The following is an 18,073-nucleotide window of genomic DNA, read 5'->3' as shown; positions in this document are numbered from 1 at the left end:
GCAAACAAGTTGACTTGTACAGTGGTTCATTCAATCTACAAGGAACCAAATTTAAATTTGGGGTTGTCTGGTTGTTTCTGTGGGGACTTTGTTTCACATTTTAGAAAGCAGTTTTGCTTTATATATATAATAAGGGAAGAAAAAAAAAGAGTAAGGTTTATCCAATATTCAGTTTCTCTAAGTTACATCAGTAACTATGTATTCCCACTGTGTTGAAATATCATTAATATTCCAGTAAGAAATAAGTCCTCACTTCTCTATATGAAACAGAGAAGGAAATTAAACCTTTACTGCAAAAAGTCTACAAGACTGAACCTCAGCAATCAACAGTCTAGTGAAATACCATAACTACCAAGCAATCCTCTGAAGAGGAAAGGCAAAAATGTTTGACAGATCTCCAGTTCATTCTCATCAAATACGTGAACACTTTGAAAATTAAATATTAATGTAATAGAAAAAAACACAACATTTTCTTCCCAGTTCAAGCTATCTTCCACACTTAATTATAGACACAACAACAAAAGTAGATACTGAGTCTGAGTAGTTAACATGTATGCCATATTATTTTGGAAATTTATATTTCTAGAGAAGGAACAAATAACATTTAAGACCACATATGTGGTCAACGGAAAGATTCTTTAAACATGAATCAGAATCAAAATCTACTTTGTGAGAATGGAAGACCTTATTTGTAATTTTACTACTTCTTGTAACTTAAACATAAATAGAGAAATATCTGTTATCATAGTGCTTAGCTCTTTCCCTCCATAGTAGGCAAGAAAACATGCAATAAAACTATTTTAGTAACATCTTTGCAGAGTAGTATACCCAACGTAGTTGGACAGTTGCTGGGATAAATACTTGATAGAAATGTAACTTTTTAAAAGGGCAGAGAGTTCATATGCTAATATGCAAATTAAAATAATGAAGGTAGATGACTACATGATGATCACCATAGTTATCAGTGACTGAAAGGAGACATTAAGTATATTCTAGCCATAGCAGACACTTAGATGTAAAAGCAACAAAAACATAAATAAAACTACTTTTTTAAAACAACAATCTATCACATAGAAACCTAAGTACATACGTATGAAAAGTCAAGGTATAGAATTGGGAGAAGTGGGGAAGATGTGTTAACAATAAGAAGAATTGCTAGAGAAAATTTTTTTTAAAAAAGGATTAGACAGTATCAAATCGTTGCTGACTAAAATTAACATTTCCTTAGTAGCATTTCTCTCAGTCTCTATATCTATGCAATATCCAAAGCCACTCAGTTTCTAGGCCATACACGGAGTACGAGCAAGACTGGATTGCTCAAGTCCCTCAGGGTAGGAGGTATATGAACACATGCATATAATACATTGCATATATAAATCTATGTAGCAATACGGCCAAGAAGGTTGCATATGTTAGCTGAGCTCAGTTCTTTCCTCTTTTGCAACCACATAGACTACACACAAGCAACCTTGTAGCTTTACTACGGGTGAAAAAAAGAAAAACAGCTGCTCGGGAAAGGGAAAAGGAAGTAATGCACAAACTCAGAAACAAAGAAGGAAGAGTTGAAGAGCTATGAGCATGTAGCAGATAAGGGACATGCAACAGAATGCATTTCCCAAAAGAACATACTCACCAGTTCTTTTTCCCCACCCATTTTGTTTGCAGATAGCACTGAGGTTAATGAAGGAATGATTTTTCCAGCAAAATAAAAAGTTCAGTTAAGATTTATTCATACCTCATAAAATAGATTTAAAAAACAAACCAATCCACACATAAAATACATACATCAAACAGATTAATACTAAAGCACTCACTTCAAGTGGATATTCACAAAGAAGGGAGGCAAGGTATGAAGCCTTCACAGATGAAGTTCCACTTTTTTCTGAGTATTCTAAAATATGCTATTTCTGATAACACTTTGCAAAAAAAATCTAAACCTTGTGTGACCATAATCAAAGTATCTCCTGTCTGTCCAGAATTTTTGTGTTTTGTTTCTACAAAATCTTCCTAAAATAAAGTTTTAAACTACTTGAACTCAAAGGCACTGGATGTTGACTTTAAAAAAAATTAGAAGAAACTATTTATCCATGAAAAGTTGTCAGACATGCTCTGCATCACTGTAACATCAAGATACAGTATTCACTTTTTATTTTTCACCCCAGAAGTACAGCCGCAGTTATATCTTCCCTGAGCCTTAAAAAGCCTGTAGACTTGCAGCTGTTACAAAGGCAACTGTGACAATGTTCCTGTATGTCGTGAATATGTCTGTTTCAAAATGTGCTTTAATTCAATTCTATTAAATCAAGAAAGCCAAGTTTCCAATGATGAAATAATTACTTCAGTATATAGTTCTAGAAACAAAGTTTACAGCTCCTCGCAGAATCCTCCACTCTGCTTCAGTGTGTGGTTTAGCTATTTTAAGTTCCTGGGTGAGCTTAATAACAAATACAATGACAACAGGAATAGAAACAGAGTTTAAAGACAAAATTATCTTTATAATTCATAAAGCAGACTTGCCAGCTACAATGTAACTTCAGTATGCCAGTTTTTATATTTCACGTTTATACTTTCATAGTTTTAACAAAGGAAAAAAGAAAGCTTAAATTACACTTAGCTGTTAAGTTTTTAACTAGATCACTTCACTACCTCGATACAGAATGACAATCCCAACAATTTGCTATAGTGTAGCGGTACAAGTTTCCTTTCTTCTTCATCCAAAACCACTGCACTTTAGTAACGTAGAATCTATCAAGGTTACACACGCTACACTTTTTCCTTCAAGAAAAACAAAATAATTCATTTATCTTTACCGTGTTTCAAAGCGTATCAAAGGCAAAATAAAAGAACCAAGATTACTTTACTAAACCTAAAAATACCATTAAACACTGGCTGCCCTGAAAACTGAGTTAGCTGCAAAGCTGTCATTTAATACTCACACTTCCTCTTCCTCTATATAAAACCACCAACTGCCAAATGTAATCTAATAATTAGCATATGTAAAGCAAGAGGGCTGAAACATGACATCAATTTATTTGCTCCCTAGAAGATAGGTTCTGAATTAAACCTGCAGATGCATTTGACGTTCAAAATTTAAAAAGTCTTGACAAGAACAAAACAGAAAATATATATGCATGTTTACAAGTGTATTCTAAATTTTAAAATGAGCAAGAAACATTATCTTGTAAAAAAAAAAAGTCAGTCAAAAATCAAAATCACGTTCTTTGCATCTAACTTCTAAACATGTTACAGGCAGAACACTCATCGTTGAGTGGTAAGTAAATATCTGTGAATGGTACTTTGAAGCCAACTGAAGAATTAAGGAATGTAGAAATAGTGTATCTAATCTGTCAGCCTCTTGAACATAATTAGCTGTTATCATCATTAACAAGAATGAAGATCACTTGTCTTTTGGAGGTTGTAGAAAAACAACAAGCATGCCACATACAGAATCAGCTCAACTCCTCATTTCTTCTAAGGAGGCAGTTAGTATAGACGTTTAACAAAAAGTATATGAAATGGAAACGTTTTCCTGCCCATCTTATAAATAACCACTTCAAAAAAAATGTTTAAAAAATTTAGTTTATATTTTTAGGAAAACTTTGTTGCTACAGCAGACTTTGATCCTCAGCATTTGCTGGCATGTAGCCCTGCCCCTCCCGATGTTGTCCAACATTTACTTTCATGTATGACAACAAAGAAATCTCAAGAAATTTATGAAGAAAATCATCCTTTCTTTCTTCCTCCCTTCCCCCTGAAGTGTGATTTTTAGCCATTCATATCACTTCCTCCATTTGCAGTATGTTCAAACAAAACCAATTGTGTACAAGGTGACAGCAGATGAAGTAGAGTATCAGGGGAACTTTTGTAGCACTCCCTCTCCCACTCATCTTGGCTGATATACGTGACAGATTACACAGTACATTCAAGATGAGGAATCTGGCAAGCAAATCTAATTACTAGGCTAAATGGCATTAGAAGGCAAGACAAAATTGCAAGTCTAGCAGGTAAAAACTATGAAGTATCATTCAGAGCAAACCAGTGACTTTCTACAGGCCTAAGAAAGAAAAAATACTTGTGAGATTTCTATTTTTGAAACTAGATACTTCCTCACCTCCTCTACCCTCCCTGACCCCATCTCCGCTCACTCCAGTCTTCACAAATAGGGTTCAGAGCATGCCAGGTTAATAAGCAGACCAAGTCAGCCTGCAAAGAAATTTTAAGTTGTCTGCATTTTTTAGATAGAGAGTGGGTGCGATATGGTAACTAAGAGAAGACCAAGTATGACAAGAGGCCAATCTGTATCACATCATTGGTATTTTAAGATGAAAGATAAGGACAAGAACTTATTCCAAACAAATACTTAGACACCCTGCAGACAGGGTAAAAAACATTATAGCACAGTCAGTTTCACAAGATCAAAATTGATCTTTGTTCTTTTCACTTAGATCCTGAAAAATACTTCCAAAACCTCCATTTTTTCCCCCCTGGGAGGGAAGAAAAAATAACAACAAAACACCAAACATTGAGCTGAGCCTGAGAAATGTATCTTTTCTCTTATTACTTTTTCACCTAAACTTCCTAATCAAGGGAAAAGTGGCTTAAGCATTATCCCTGCAACTTGACTACCAAAGAAAGAATTGCAAGTAACCTTGTGACCCAGACAATCTTTTAAAATCATGGAATGTATCAGTGTGTTTTAACTTTTTTCTGCCTCAAAAATATACAGTGTTTCCCCTTTCCTTATGAACTGTCACAGAATGACATAGAATCACTGAGTAGGTGAAGTTGGAAGGACTTCTTGAAGATTATCTAGGCCAACACCCCTACTAAAGGACAATCAGTTACAGCAAGTTACAAAGAACCACAGGTCAGGGCGCAGTCAGGTTTTAAATACCTTCAAGGATGGAAAACTTACAGACTATCCTAACAGCCTGTTCCAGTACCTGAGAGCCTTCACAGTGCTCAGATGGAATTTCACGTATTTCAGTTTCCACCCATTCTCTCTTGTCCTATTGCTTTGACTCTACCAAGGACTGCGTTTCCCCTTCTTGATTTGCCTCATCAGGTATTTGTATACACTGATAAGAACATCCACCATGTGCAATAAGCACAAACGTCTGGGGTATTGGACATTCTTCCGAGTTTTGTATCATCAACAAACATGCTAAGTATGCAATCAAACCCATCAATTGGATCACTAATTAAAATGTTAAACAATACTGAAGCCAGCATCAATCTATAGTGTACACCACTAGTGACTGGCCTTTGGCAGGACTTTGTAGTGCTAATCACAACTCTCTGAGATGGCAGTTCAGCCAGTTTTCAGTCTTTCAGTCCCTCTCGCTGTCTGTTTTTCAGCCCATACAGATTGCTTATGATGATAAGACAAGACACAAATTGGAAAGCCTTGCTGATATCAAGGTAGACAACATCTACTGCTCCTCTTCTCATCCACCAAGCCATTCTTCTGTGATGAGATGGCTATCAGGTGAGTTAAGCATGACTTCCCCGTTTTAAATCCATGGTCATTATTCCCATTCATCTTATTGCCCTTTATCTAGAAATTACTTACAGGATTACACATTCTTTCACTATCGCAGCGATCAAGACAAGGCTAACCAGCCTGCACTTCTCCAGATCCTTCCTGGAGGGTGTGATTCATGCTCTCTTCCAATCCTCAGGAACTTTTCTAAATTGCCATGATATTTTGAAGAAAATCGGAATGCCCTTACACTCCTATCAGCCATCAACTCAGAACTTGTGGATACATCCCATCAATGCCATAGATTTCTTGATATCCAGATTAAGTGTTCATTACCATAATCCTCCTCTTTCAACAGTAAGTCTTTCTTATTCCAGGCTTAGCCTCCATTCTTAAGGATCTGGGATATCTGAAGGCCACGCTTATCAGTGAAAACAGAGGTGAAGAAGGTACTGATAATCTTAGTTTCTTCTGTGGCCTTTATTATTCCCAGACCTTTGTCATCTCCCAGTTCAATTAATAAGCCTAGCTTTCCTTTCACTACTTACGTACTTAAACTAGTCTTTTTGTTTTTGTTGTTCTTTACATTCCTCACCATCTTCATAATCGTAGATGGTGCTTGGCTCTCCCTGAACCTTTTTCAAATTCTCATTTTCTCATTTCTTGCATTACTCATTCTGTTATATACTTCATTTCTCCAACCTTCTCAGAGAAGTCTCTCCTTCAAAAACATGTAATTATTTTTAACCTACCCCTTCATACTGCACAGTTCTGGTAACAACTGAAAATAGACTCATAGTATATGTTTCTGATCTATTTTTTAGTTGATTTTCAAACATATTTGCATTAATTTTTCACTACTTCAAATATTTCTTTAGACTTTTTGCAAGAGCCAAAAACAAAGGACTTCAATTAATTTATCATAATCCTTCACTTTGTATGAAATAAAAATATATATTCTAATTTATTTCATAAAAGGAATTGTATAAAGTAAGAGATCAAGATGGCTTACATTCTTACATTTTTGGTTTCTTTTTTTTTTCCCTCCTCCTCTTCTCCCAAGAACTTTCTTTCAATTCTTTGTATTTAGCTACTAGGGTGTAGTATGTTCCTTCTTAGATCAATTTAGTTTGCACTAGTGTTACATCAGCCTTTTGCTTACAGAAAATAAATTTATGGAGGGCTTTAAGACAACTCTATATTAATTGCACCCAATTTTTAAGAATAGCCTCCTCTTTCCCTTCCCTTCTAAAAGTTATCACTCTTTAGCAATTCATCTTAGATCTTCTTTCCTTAAATTCAACCTGCTCTTTCCTTTTTCCCTATGCCCTCTGCAAAACAGACAGCACAAAACAAATTAAAACAGCAGAGATCTTATTATTAACTTGCACATTAATCCAGCCTGATTAGTAATTTTAGTGAACCTCACCAAAATTATATTGTATGTCTTAAGTGATCAGTTAGTGCTTCTTACAATTATTTCTTATTTAGAGTATAACAGAATCCTAGAAGGGTTGAAATCAAATGGGACCTATCTAGAAAACAAAAAAAGAAAAGTTGCTTCTGTTTATCTTATTTTCCCACCCCAATACAGGAATATTTTGGGAAGAAACATTCAAAGTAAGAACAGAAGTTTGATTGGCTTCAGTAATTATCTTTTACACAGGAAGTATGGAAGAGAACAGTAATGGAACACTAATTTACTGCAGAAGTATAATACTTGAATATTTGAATATAATACTTGAATACTTGAATATACGGGAAATAGAAGAAATTTGAAGGAACGCACTGTCAGGAGTCATTTAATATAATTTGCTTATAATCATATAGAACATGATTTGTTTACATAAAATGAACTTAATAGTACAAAACCCAGCATTTGAATTTTACCATTAATCAGAAAAAAAAAGCTAGAATAGACTAATATCTCAGAGTATCTACTTATTTTCCCAAGTCTAAATGTATACATTTATTTTGTGCTCTGCATTACAGAGATGCAATAAAGTTACTAATACTGAAGAAATTATAGAGGCTGTCTTAGAAGCAGAGTTATTACCCAAATATTCTAATTCTGCTTTTGATACAGTTTGATTGCACATTCACCTTATCCTCCTAATATTATTCAGTTAGAAAGAAGGGAGGTAAGAAAGGACCCATCTGTTCTCCCTGTCCCACCAAATCTGTCCATTACACTGAAAGAAGAAACAGGAATACATAATTTTTCCCTCCAGTACCCACTGCACATTAACTTCAGTGCTAATGCAAACTTGCAAAAATTGTGAGATCTTCCCTTAAATCAAGCTCTTCACAACTTTATTTTCTCTTACAGAAGATGTAGAATTATAAAATTTTTTAATTATATCACTATACCTTAATTCTGTAAATGGTTATTACCTTCAACTTTGTATTTCTCATATACATGTTTGATATATGCTCTATGTTAGACTGGCCGTAATTGAATGAATCATAAGACAAATTGTGGCTTTGTACTATTTTATTTCCTCTAAGAGACATCACCTACAACTACTTTACCCTCCATTACTTCTCTTTATCTTTAATATGAGAAACTTACATTGCTATTTTCCATGTATTTCATATATATATCATAGCATTTACTTCAAGTTAATTTTCTTCATCTGAACTTATTCAACTCATACGCAATTATACCTAATATATCTTCTACTATTTGCCATTACCAATACTACAATATTCCATTCTTCAAAACAAGAACAGTTGCAGCACATATTTACCATTGTCTGACAGTGACCAGATTGCTAGAGTCAATCACTGAAAAAATATTGATACGGTAGATTCCTCTTTATGTTACAACATCCTGGACAATCCGTGGGATAATAGTAGGTAGTATGAATTTGATCAAGTTGATAAAGTTTGTATTAAAATATTCCTCAAATGACTGTATATTGTTGAAAGTACCCAATTTCATAAAAAAGAAAAACACAAAAGCAGTTTTTATTCAGAAGTGTGCATTCACACATGTTGTCAGGTAAAGCGTTCAATCTCCAAACAAGTTATTTATTTCTTCACTATGATGTAGGGAGCATACCTTTGTCAGATGACAGTCTGACTGCACTGAGCAAACATGAAGTGTTTCTAAAGCTTACCGACTTGCTAAAGCTATAAGCAACCCAATTCAACTAGATCAAGGAGCTTGCAGAATTAGGAGCTTAGGAAGATGACTTCACCTCATAATTCCTGTCACAGAACACATCAAGGTAATTTTTGGCAACTGTAGGCTTAGAACTTTCTACACTCAGCTTAATTAGCCCTTAAAAAGACACTAGCATAACATACTAGAAGAGTGACATGTTGCGGGTCATATCAGCTCTTTTCCAGAGGAAGGCCAGGTTAAGAGCTTTCAAATGACCAAAATTTAATAATTAAATATATATATATATATCTGTGCTTATCCTATGCATTAAGGAATGCAAGAGTTCTTCTATATAACATCTGTATGATAACTGTAGCTTCAGTGATGATACCATATGCTCCAATATTAAGCAACCTGCCAAACTACAGATTTCTGAAAAAAGACTGAACTTCACTTGTATGCTGAGCTTTATGAGCAATTCCCTTCAGGATATCTAGAAGCATTTTAACAGATCTATAAGAAATACAGATTTTGACATGTCAAATATCAAGACAGACAGAAACACAGATGCCAGTTTACTTAAAAGGTGGGCTATAAAACAGATACACCAAAAATATATTTGTCACGGGTTAAAAATCTTGCTTACCTTTGGTTAGAAAGCTTCTCAAAGGATGCCTACTTGAGTCGCTTCTTCTCTAACTTAAGTAATATGGAGATACCTGCAAGTGAAATGAGACAGGTTCAGCTTGGTTGTTGTTTCATTTGTTCATTAGTTTCTTAGGCAAATATGTCCACTTGTAATATTAAGGCATAAGTAAAAAAAAAAAAAAAGCCCAACACAATAACTTCAGAACAACATTAGTGTGAGAATCTAATAGCATATGGAAATACAATATAAATAAACACTAATGGCTTAAAAATTCAACATAGTGCAACACATATCATGTTTATGTGGGGCAACAGAGAATTTAAAGATGTTATTTGTTCAAGTTCCAAGCAATAAATTGGAAAAAAAAAAAAAAGCTTTGCTGGGGAGAAGTGTAGGGAGAAGGTATAATAAACAACTAGCTGCAGAACTATCAGCTTGTTTCCTTATGGCTCTGTTTCAATGGTCATGATAAAGGGTGCACAGTAGAACCATATTTTTTGCAGCAAGTAGCTCAGTAATATTTTCAATTACAAGTCAGACAAATTCATGATGTTTCATAAAATATTTTGAAGAAAGATAGTAGTCAGTTCTTTCCTCAAAGTTTAAAAAGCATTCTGCTACAACTTATGGAAAGAATTCCAGCTAACAGAGCATCAAACACTCTAAACTTCACATTCTACGGGCAAAAAAAAAAGCCCTTGAAACATTAACAAAGATGTCTAAACTAACAACTAATAACTCTATCTCAAACATACAGAAAAATATTGCTAATTCAGAAAGAAGTAAAATATATTTAAAACTATTATTACTATAGAGGACCCTGAACCTCTAGGTGAAGGTGGGGGGAGTGGATTCCATTCCACTGTAACAGTGGAACAAGTCTGAAAGTTCCTCATGCAATTGAATTTATACAAGTCTATGGGGTTGGATGATATCTGTCCTAGAGTTATGAGAGAGATGGCTGATGTGGTTGCCGAGCTGCTCTCCATCGTATTTGAAAAATCATGGCTGTTTGGTGAAGTCCCCAGTGACTGGAAAAAGGGAAACTCCCATTTTGAAGAAAGGGAGAAAGGATGACACAGGGAACTACAGGCCAGGGAGCCTCACTTTCGTGCCTGAGAAGATCATGGAGCAGATCCTCCTAGAAGCTACGTTAAGGCACATACGAGACCAAGAAGTGATCTGAGACAGCCAGCACAGCTTCACCAAGGGCAGATTGTGCCTGACCAATCTCAGGGCCTTCTATGATAGAGTGACAGCTTCACTAGACAGGGGAAGGGAGACGGATGTCATCTACCTGGGCTTCTGCAATACCTTTGGTATGGTCCCTCAAATCCCTCCTTCTCTCTAAATTGGGGAGTTATGGATTTGAAGGATGGGCTGTTCAGTGGATTAAGAATTGATTGGCTGGATGCAGCCAAAGAGCTGTGATCAATGGTTCTGTGTCTGGGTGGAAGCCGATCACAAGCAGGGTCCCTCAAGGGATGGTCTTGAGACCAGTGCTCATCAACATTTTCATCAGTGACATAGACAGTGGAATCGAGCGCACCCTCAGCAAGTTTGCAGATGACACCAAGCTGAGCAGTGCAGTCAATACATTGGAAGGAAGGGAAGCCATCCAGAGGGACCTGAACAGCCTAGAGAAGAGGGCCCTTGAGAACCTAATAAGGTCCAACAAGGCCAAATGCAAGGTGCTGCACTTGGGCTGGGGCAATCCCTGGTATTTAAACAAAATGGGAGAAGATCTCCCTGAGATAGCGCCGCAGAGAACTTGGGGGTTCTGGTAGATGAGAAGCTGGACATGAGCTAGCAGTGCACTTGCAGCCCAGAAGGCCAACTGTGTTCTAGGCTGCATTAAAGGAGGAGTGGCCAGCAGGGAGAGGAAGGTGATTGTCCCCCTCTACTCGGCTCTTGGGAGGCCCCATCTGGAGTACTGTGTCCAGGCCTGGGACTCCCAGCAGAAGAAAGACACGGCTCTTGGAATGGGTCCAGAGGAGGGCCACTAAGATGATTAGAAGGCTGGAGCACCTCTCCTATGAAGAAAGGTTGAGGAACTGAGCTTGATTAGCTTGGAGAAGAGAAGGCTCCAAGAAGACCTCATTGTGGCTATCCTGTACTTGAAGAGAGCATATAAACAGGAGGGGGTATGACTGTTTACATGGTGGTAGGACATGGGGGAATGGTTTTAAACTGAGAGAGGGGATGTTTAGGTTAGGTACTAGGAGGAAGTTTTTCCACACAGAGGGTGGTGATGCACTGTAACAGGTTGCCCAAGGATGCTGTGGATGCTCCATCCCTGAAGGTGATCAGGGCCAGGCTGGATGGGGCTCCTGGAAGCCAGGTCTAGTGGTTGGTAAACCCACACACAGCGGGGGGGGTTGAAACTAGATGATCACTGTGGTCCTTTTCAACCGATGCCATTCTCTGATTGTATTTCAGATAGGTCTCTAAGACCAACATACAGAGATACATACATAATATCACTATCGACCATTATGGTTAACTAGCTACATATGTTATCTGAGTTAACATAGTTTCAAAGGGAGTTTATTTTATCATGATCTCAGATAGTAAAACTGAGCTTGAAAATATACAATGCTACATTCATTTTGAAAGAAAGGGAAACACAGCAGGAAGCGATGCTATTTCCTCTATTAAACAACCACCAAAAGGATAAAAATAATTCTAGAAAGTATTTTACAGAATATCACAATGAAAAAGCACAAAAAGTTCCAGGATTCTAAGTAAACTGCAAGTCTAAATATTATGGTCCTTTCCAACTCTAAGAGTTCTATGTTAGATAAAAATAAAAAATTTAAAAACACCCTGTCACAAATGATTCTGATTGCCTACTTATGAGTGTAGAATGTAGAATCCATTGATCCATAAAGTAAAGTAACTTCAGAGAATTACACGGTTCTTTCAAGAGATAGACAAATTGGAAAACACTAGCCTTTGTCCACATATTGGTATTTTTTTAATCCAGAGTTTGAAAACAGAGCATTGCACTGGGAAAACAAATTAAGAACTGAGAAGAAAAATAAATTGGCATATGTAAGAAGAATTAATGGTTTTACCAACATTCTATGAGTTTTCTTCATAGTATCTTGTCCTACATGCATGAAGATCTACAACTGAAAAATTATTCAAAACAAAAGTTCCTTTAAATTCATTTAAGGTAACAAACTGCATATCAGAAACAAGGGGAAACCATGCTTATTTTCTTTAATGTACCATAAAACTTATTTGTAATATTAGACTTTGTAAGAATCCTCTGAGTAAGACAATTATCATACATCTGGACATCTATTCACTATTCCTAGAGTACAACCCAGATTGCTTTTTTTCCTCCACAAAGTAATACATGTATCTGTTCTGTAGGTCTTTTAGTCCTCTCTTTCTAAGTGTTTTTCTAAGTGTCCCCTGGAATCAAAAGCCAGGGCTTTGCTTCTACAGGGAACATCACTGAGGAAGCCAACTTGGCCAACAACAAGGCAAAGAAATGCTCATTTAAGATATCTAAAATGTAAGTTTAAGAAGGCCAATGACCATAATTCCCATTTGGCAAAAGGTCAGACATTCAAACTGTTGCCTGCCATATACTGCACACCATTTTCAAAGGTTAGAAATACACTCACCTTGATCTCAAATTCCTATAACCACAACTAGTTGGTACAATACAGAAAACAGAGAACAGAGAAACAGAAAAAAAGGCTGGAATACAAAGCATATAATGCTTGACATTAAATCACCACAAATTCTTCCTTCCTTCTCAAACCTCATGTGAAAACAATCTCCTCCTGAACCTTTGGTGTTATTTATGACCAATCTTTTAGTATTTTCTCTTCCTATTTTCCTACCACAGGAAAAGCAGAGCATTAGTACCAGACTACTGACTTTTTTCCTGGCAAGTTTTCTTCCTCTGAAAAAAGAAAAACGTTTTATCTATTGAGAAAAAACTGATTGTCCAGAAAGGATGGCCTAGATGGACAGCATCCAGGTCAGAAAAGCCTAGTTCTAAAGTTGGCTTCCAAGTGCTCTGAACACCGTACAGATGGTCACTACATGGATGAGTTCCATAGCAAGACACCCAGAACAGCTCACTGCACATTCACTATGATTTATATAGCAAGTCTGAAGTATCTTGGACACACTTGACTACAGTAGAGAAATTATGGATAAAATAGAGGAAATATGCATATAATATAATTTGTCACTAGCTGTTTACTTTTAACTATTTTGCCTGTTTCCTAGGCAAATCTGTTGTCTATCCTATCAGCTTATATACACTGGTCACTCTGAAAGAAATGTCTCCTACTTATTACCATGGAAACTACAACATATACATAGAGTACAATAACACTATTTGATAGAGCAAATTCTCTGCTAAAAAAAATTTTTCAACATAGTCACCACCACTAGCCAGTTCACATAGATAAACTGATCAAGATGTTCTTCATTTTCTGGTGTGATAGTTGTGCATGGTCAACCGAAACATGGCAGACATGGGAAACCATGTCTGTCACCACTGCTGAAATGCACCACTAAACAACCACTGCACTGTGCTCACATCCACTGTTCATTCTCCAGAAGTCTTCAGCAAACATCAATAAATGTCAACAGGTGCAACTTTTCCTCACAGAGGAATTCAATGCCACACCTTTGCTTCATATGCATTACTATGTCAGATGCCATTTGGTCAGACTGCCCCCTCCGCTGTTATCTGTCAGACAACAATGAAACAGAATGGAATATCAGTGGGAAGGTTCAATCCCTGCTGCCATAACACCATCTGTCTCTGACATCACAAAGTAGGAGGCATTACTTTCAGAGCAGCTCTCATATAGACACAGAATCAGAATCACAGAATCATAGAATGACACAGGTTGGAAGGGACAAAAAGGATCACAGAGCTTCAACTCCTCCATTCCGCATGCAGGACCTCCAACCTCCACACTTAGACACAGACCAGGCTGCCCAAGACCCTGTATAACCTGGACATGAGGTCTCCATATGCACAGTCAACAAATGTACAGTTGGAAGAGTAGCATGGTTAAGATGGTACTTTACAGGTGTTATAGTTGGAAAGATTATCATGGTGGAAGAGAGACAATCAAAGAAGAAATGCTCACCTGTACTGAGGATCTAGGCTCGCAGTGGAGAACTCCAGAAAGAGATCCTTCCCTAGTGAGAGTCAGCCCTTACATGGGGTCTAAGGGGGGTGGAGCCAGGCTCCACCCCTTCCAGTCACACAGCTGAATTGCCTTCACCTGTGCTCCCAGTGCTGACCAGGTCCTTTCTCGAGGTGCTCAATCAGTGGTTCAGGCCACGACTCAACAGTTCCCATATACAATAAAACCAGATTATTCTGAAATATTTGGAGATAATTAAAATGCCTAAAATTCACAGTTCTTATCAGCTATAAAAGATTCCTGCTGGTGCTAGAGAAGATGCATGAAAACGAAATAACTAGCCACAGAAATTAATTTCACAACATAAGCAAGAATAAAACAACATGATTCACATGAGAATTATTGTTAGTATATATCACAAGTCAAGTAGAATTTTGAAATGTATGTGTGGACAGTACATATTCTCAAACTAATTATGACTTTTTTTTTTTTTAGGAACAATGATGGTAATTCAGTCGTGGCTGATTTTTAAATAAAATCCAAATTCCATAAACTCTTACCTTTTATTCTGAAGTGTAGCCTATATCTGATCAGGTTCCTAAAATGATCATTAGGATTTTTGACTAAACCAGTGTGTCTCATGTTCTAACTCCTGCTTTGATTTCAGCAACTAAAGGGGTTATCTAGCACTTCTCAGGGTCAAGACTGAATTGATTACATGTGTTTTCCTGCCTGTTTCCCCTCAAAAAGCTAAACTCAATTTATCTCCATATAAATTCCAATATTCCCAACACAATAGGTTGATCTCTGTAAAGGCACTTTTCCTTCCTTTCATACAGAAAATATCCTGTAAACAGCCTATTCCCCAGTCTTCAAGTGACTGCCTTTGTTTACAGGAAGGAAAGGCAACAGAAACCTCACCATGGAACAGCCAGAGCTGAAAAGTTCTGCTTCATTTCTTACTGTGCAGGTGTTTCAGACATGAAATCTATTGTAATTCTAATTCTTCATTTCAGAAAGAAAACACACTGCTTCTTTTTGAAATACAGACCAAGAAACAGAAAACAAAAGAGTAAGGAAGTAGCAGCATGCCTCACTATGGAACAAAATAAAAATAAAAAATGAACAAGCCAAAAGCAAGATCCACAAGGTGCTTTCTTTTTAGCTCTGGGTAATGAGACACAGAAAGACAAGTCACCAAGGTTTAGAAAGTGAAATGTAGTAAAAGCATGAACCCAAAGACCCAAATAATCCTGATTAAAAGTTCACTCGATTTGTTTTGTATTCCAGCTCTCCCAAATCTCCACCCTTACCATTTCTTTTTCATGCAGTTCTTGTTATAATACTATCAAATAAAACATTTTTTCAATGCCTGGGAATACAAGCTACACAAGCTAGTACCTATGCTTTAAAATTTGTAAAAAATCTGGTTTGGGACATCACTATTTTTTGTTGTTATTGTTGACTTATGAACAAGGCTTTTCCTCTGAATACATAATTTTTTCTTGATTTCATGCTACCCAGATAACCATGGTCAAAGATGGCCAGAATCTTGATTTATACATTAAAAAATAAAAAAACCCAACACTCTCTTATTTTACAAGTTTCAATAGTACAAATGCTGGTTGCATATTGCAGTCTATTTACAATTCAAGCTGATACTCCTCATTTACAGTTTCTTCTCAGGCACCATCTTGAACCAAGCATAATCAAGCGTAAAAGAAGTCATGAGCAAAAGGAAAAATAACTCATGTTGGTTCAAGACAACTGATAACTCAGTTTGTACATGCTTGTGAGTTTCAGAAATATTTAAACCCGTTATAGTAAGAGTTACATTCTAAGATCAGTAATTATTGCACATCAAAGCATGGAAAAACACAACTCGAAAAACAGTCAAGCAGATCACTAATTATGTAGCAGTTTATCATTCCATTTGAAAAGAAATCTTGGGTGTTAATGCTATCACAAACTATCTCTGCCAAAGATACTTTATTTGACCCAGGCTGGCCAAAGTTCATCAGCCATAGACCATTTGGTTATAGTAACCCCAGTGACTACTGGGGTTCCATAGAGCTCCATTTTATGGATAGTTTTGATCAGTGACTTGGATACAGGACTTGAAGGATATGTTTAATGAACATAATGTCCTTTTTTTTTTTTTTTGATAAGTTACCCTCCTAGTTGACGAAGGGCAGTCAGTTGATGAAATCTTTTTGAATTAAAGCAAAGTTTTCAATACTGTACCATATAGGATCCTTCTGGACAAAGCATCCAGCACATAGCTAGACAAAAAAATAATGTGATGGGTGAATGATTGCCTGTTGAGTGGGGCTCAGAGGGTGATAGTAGACAGGCTTACATCAGGCTGGAGGCTCATCACTAGTGGAGTTCCTCAAGGCTCCAATTTTAGGGCCAGTTGGGAGGATTTAGACAAGAGTGCCTTGTCAGTGGAGGGGCAGTGGGTGCTGGGCACCAAACTGTCAGAGTTCAAGAAGCATTTGGAGGATGTTTTCAAATATAGGATTTGAATTTTGGGCTGTGCTGGGTGGAGTCAGAAGCTAGATTCTATGATCCTTTTGGAACCCTTCCAACTCAGAATATTCTGATTTCACTGTCATAGTAAATATTGCTCCTAGTTCTATGAAACAGTGCCTGTGCATGCAGTGAAGGAATGATATGATCCACCACCTAGATGGATGCAATGCTCAACCCTGGACATGTAGCTGAATGCTGAACATGGAACAGAATTCAATAACCAAACAGAACACTGACCCAAACATCATCTCACAGTTCAATGCAACAGGAAGCCAACTACAAGGAGTAGGTGGGCCAAACAATTTGAAGGTTAACATGTGGATCGCACTGTTTCAATCAAAACATTTTCATTAAGACACGCAGTTACTTAGAGCTTGTTAAAAACAACATGACAGTTCAGCTTGAAACGGAAAGCAATATGATCAGTTACCTGGGGAAATAAATTATATCACTGCAGTCTGAATACTTAAGGAAAGATTTGCTAATTAGATGCAATTAATTACTCAGTAGTACTTATTTGAAATGCAATATCCATTTGATATTTGCTTTTGTCTACTCAAGTCTCAGATTGACTGGTGAAAAGAATTGTTTATGGAACCTGCTGAGCTACCTATGATTTTGGATAATCCTTTCTCTGAGATGGATAGTAAAGAGCACTTGTTAGAGAAGTGATATAAGGTGGACAGTGCTCTTGGGAACATAAATAGGTTTTTACCTTTAGGACGTGCTAATTTTCCTATACACACTCAACAGCAAATCTATCCTTTTCCTGAAGGAGAAAAAAAAAATCAATTAGCTCTGCTCTAACTCGGAAGAGTTCTTTAAAACTCAAGAGAGTTGTTCATCAGAAAAACAAAGTATAAGCTAGAGAAAGCTCTGAGTTCTGAAACTCCTTTTCAACTGGGAAATGGTCTGTGCACTATACTAAAGTGATCTTTATTAGAAATAACCCATCATGACACTAGATGCCTTCTTACCTACAATATGTTTTATGTTGTCAATTTATTTATTTTCATTAAAAAAAAATAGAGCTAAATCTTTATTTAATCTGTATATCTACATTTTCAATATTCCACCTCTCATGCTGCCATTCTTGTACTTAACATGAATAACATTTTCATTCCCAGCTTCCCCTTCCCCCCCATTCCCCACCCTTTTTCTTTGAA

At 36.7% G+C, this 18,073-nt stretch overlaps 1 protein-coding gene and 1 pseudogene across 4 annotated transcripts in view; one reads left to right on the top strand and one right to left on the bottom strand.

Moving 5' to 3' along the window:
* The window catches only part of SIPA1L2 (signal induced proliferation associated 1 like 2), a 134,850-nt gene that overhangs the window by 94,472 nt on the left and 22,305 nt on the right, over positions 1-18,073 (bottom strand). For all 4 annotated transcript variants that reach the window (XM_085219738.1, XM_085219735.1, XM_085219736.1 and 1 more), the window contains exon 2: positions 9,238-9,310. The gene's annotated coding sequence lies outside the window, so the exon portion shown is untranslated. The remainder of the gene's footprint in view (positions 1-9,237; positions 9,311-18,073) is intronic.
* Positions 10,205-18,073, top strand: part of LOC146544941 (uncharacterized) — a 29,461-nt pseudogene continuing 21,592 nt past the window's right edge.

The sequence above is a fragment of the Meleagris gallopavo genome, chromosome 2 (assembly GCF_905368555.1).
Source record: "Meleagris gallopavo chromosome 2, MGAL_WU_HG_1.1, whole genome shotgun sequence".
Classification (NCBI taxonomy): Eukaryota; Metazoa; Chordata; class Aves; order Galliformes; family Phasianidae; genus Meleagris; species Meleagris gallopavo.
The sequence above is the reverse complement of the archived record's forward strand: the minus strand, read 5'-3'. Positions and strand labels throughout refer to the sequence as shown.